The following is a 3836-nucleotide window of genomic DNA, read 5'->3' on the forward strand; positions in this document are numbered from 1 at the left end:
TATCAGCATGGGAAACTGTCTTAACTCCTAGTGTATTTGTCTGAATGAAGAAAATTAGGTTAAGACATCTCAACAGAAACAGGCCTCATCCTCCTGACCTGCCACACCCCTGGGCCCATTATGCACACAATGGTTAATGCACTTTCAGTGCACTTTCAAAGTAGATTTTCCTGTTCTGCACAGGAAAATCCAGCTGCAAAAGCACATTGAAAGTGCATTATCCTACAGGAGCGGAATGAGCCCTGATCTGTTGGAGCTACTTTCTGGCTTTTGGTAGCTGTGTTTATGTACATGGAGATATATAATCTGACCAATCTCTCTCTGATTATATGTATTTGATGGTGATGCCACATCTTTGGATCAACATTTCCCTGTCCCTTACAAACAGCAGGGTATGACAAAGAAGAAGCATGATACAAGCAGGGAACCAAAAGGACTTGTTGATAACATCTCATTTTCTTCTCCCCCACTATTTAATCTTTTCCATTTCTGAAAGCCCCCATTAAGTTTCTCCACTTTCCTGCTTACTGCTCTCCTTCCCTCGCACCACCCAACCTACTTTTATCTGCCCCATCTATAACTTTTCTTCCTTCCCTCCTCCTAATGGCCTCTACCCTGACAAACTATGATTCTGTAGCACAATGCCTCCCATTGAGCTGGGCCCAGTCGTGATTTTTGCTAGTGCAACCCACAAGGACATGCAAGGAACACCTCACATATCCCTGTTTTCAGCTTCCCGCCCTATTTCCTTTTACTGACCACCAGGCATCTCCCATATTCTCACCTGTTCCTATTTTCTTCTCTTCTTCACACCTACAAAGATCCTACCATTTACCTGCCCCCCCCAAACCTTCAGTTATATGTATTTACTCCACTTGTACTCTGCCTTTCTCCACAATGCGGCCCCAATCCATCTTACATTATTATCTTCCCCTCCATTTTATCCTCACAACAACTCTGTAAGGAAGTTGAGTAGGGGGGTGCGTTACAAAATTCCTAAACTGAAGGTAAACATGGATATCACTGGTTTTGGTAATTACAGTGATTTCCTTGATTAGGAATACAAATCTGGTTTTCTTGGGAATTATAATAGTCCCCCCACCTTCTGCTGAACAATCCATGGGTGGGAGAGAAAGGTGAGGTGGGTTTGGACTCCTGGGATGAGCCTAATGGATCCTTGCCTCTGCTCCCTTGTCAGTGCCTAGTTGCTCTTTCAGTGTGCATCTCTGGAGATAGAGCACCCATACAGGTTCTTAGAGAGGAAATGTTAGTCACAGAGATTTACTCACCCCTTGAGTGTTAGTGCTAAGTGCTCCTTCTGTGGCACTAAGTGCCCTCTTTGTGCATTTCCCAGCACCAGAGTGAAACACCGTTCTCTAAGTGTACACATGAGAGACAGAGGCCCTGCTGAATGCCATGTTATCAGAGCTATAGGGCAACTTGCTCAGGTTTATATAGCACTAGCTGATTGTAATTAGGTCTAGGGGAGGAACTTTGGTCACTGCTGAGGGACAGTGTGATTGGCTGTGGCCATAGTCAGCATCTGTTGTTACTCCAGGACATGTGGGATGGACCGTGCCTGTAGAGGGGCATTTTGCCTTTAAGATGCATGGGTGCCTAGGGCTATGTGGCAATTTTTGCTGGTTCTCTGGCATGGGGAGAGATCCCAGGCTGGCTCAGGGAGTCAACTCTGCAATGCCCCTGATCTAATCCTTTCCTCCACCAACACAGACACAGTGTGGTGCACTTTTTGATCCTTATTTCTTGGAAGCAAGTCCCTCTAAAAGAAAATAAGTTTTGTGTTGTATAAACATTGTTAACATTGAGCATTAAAAAAGGAAAATCCTCAAGATTGGGAGCGGAATTTCACCAGTCTCCAGGACTGACTACAATTACAACCATCTGAACCAGGTACCTTTAAGAAATGCTGGTGTGTGGTCATTTCATTGGCAAATTGTCAGGGCCATTTCGCACTCCTTCAGAATTACAGGATCCTCCTGTAGGCATGCACACTGGTTAACAGCTGAGAGATTTGGCTACATCCACTCATTGTTGTAAGCCACCTTGAATGGTGAGGAAAGGTGGAATAAAAATGTTTAAATAAAGAAATTGTTAGATAATGGTATATAGCAGTCATTTGTGACTGGATTGTTGTGTGGGGACCAGACAGTTCAAGTGTGAATGACTCCAAAGTGCAATATCTGATGATACTTGTATGCAGACTGTAATTAATCATCTGATAACTATCTCAACCCCCAGACCCCTAACCCTCTTCTACCCCCCAAGTCTGCCAGTTCCCCATGGCTGATGTTACAGATAGGAGATGGCAGAGGAGGGGCAAAATCTTCCATGGGCCTCATCTCAACCAATAGCCTGGCAGAATAGTTCCATTTGTCAGGCCCTGCAGAATTGAATCAGTTCTGGCACGGCCTTAGCTCTTCTGGCAGATCATTCCACCAGGCAGGGGCCAGGATCAAAAAGGCTGGGGCCCTGGTCAAGGCCAGGTGAACTTCTCTTGGGCAAGAGATCACTAACCTATTTGAACCTACAAAGTGAGAAGCCCTGCAGTGGGAAGGGTGTGTGTAAGGAGAGAGACAGTGCCTCAGGTACACTGGGCCTAGACTACCCTGACAAACTATGACTCCTTAAAGATTAACAAAACCTTGAACCTGATCTGATATTCAACCGGCAACTAATACAGCTGTCTGAGCACTGGCTGGATATGTGTCCTCCAAGCTGTTCTCATGAGGTCCCTAGCAGCTGCATTTTGTACCAGCTGAAGTTTCTGGGCCAAGGCCAACGGCAGGTCCACGTAGAGCAAATTACAGGAATCCAGTCTGGAGATGACCGTTGCATTGATTACTGCGGCCACATGTTCAGGAGTCAGACAGGAAACATTCACATGATATTCTTGTTGAAAAGTTGATAAAATGCAGTATAGATCCTATTATTGTGGCTCAAGAACTGGTTAACAGATCATACTGAGAAAGTGCTTGTTAATGGTTCATCATCCTCTTGGAGAGGGGTGATGAGTGGAATGCCTCAAGGATGTCTCCTGGGCCCTGTGTTGTTCAACATATTCGTAAATGATTCGGATGAAGGAATAGAGGGGGTGCTTATTAAATTTGCAGATGACACTGAAGTGGAAGGGGTAGTAAACACACCAGATGAAAGAATTGGGAATGAATAACTATACAATTGAACCTCCCCCACTGCAACACTTTGTGTCCCGTTCTGGAGAATGGAGCAATTGATGGCTGTTCCCCGGATTCCAGCCTTGGCACTGGGCAAGGCTCACTTTCTTTCTGGAGTTACCAGTGCCATGAGTTTAGGTATGACCCTGCTCACCCTGTATTTGTTGTGGTTGTGGGCTGAAACTTGCTTCCTGGCACACCATAAATGAAGGATGAAGATCTTCAACATAGAGGATCTCAAGGTAGATGTGGGGGAGAGGTGGAAGAAATGCAGAGGCAGCCTAATGGCAACAGGAGTATCCATTGGCTGAAGGATACAATCTGATCATTTAGTCCTCATTAGTTTGGAGATTTTTTTAAGTTATGGTAAACATCTATTAGTACATCATCTAAATATAAATTATTCTGATAATGTATCATAACAATATCAACAAAAATGGTTGTGCATTTTAACATCTGTATGCACCCCCTCACCCATCTGATCTATAGTTGGGTCTGATGACATCCAGCTATGCAGATGACACCCAGCTATTTCTGTTAATGGACAGGTGGTTTGAGAGCCATGGCCAGTTGGCTCAAGCAGAGTCAAATGAAGTTGAATTCCAACAAGATGGAGGTCCCCTGGCTGGGCCAAAAAATAGA

The sequence above is a fragment of the Paroedura picta genome, chromosome 7 (assembly GCF_049243985.1).
Source record: "Paroedura picta isolate Pp20150507F chromosome 7, Ppicta_v3.0, whole genome shotgun sequence".
NCBI lineage: Eukaryota > Metazoa > Chordata > Lepidosauria > Squamata > Gekkonidae > Paroedura > Paroedura picta.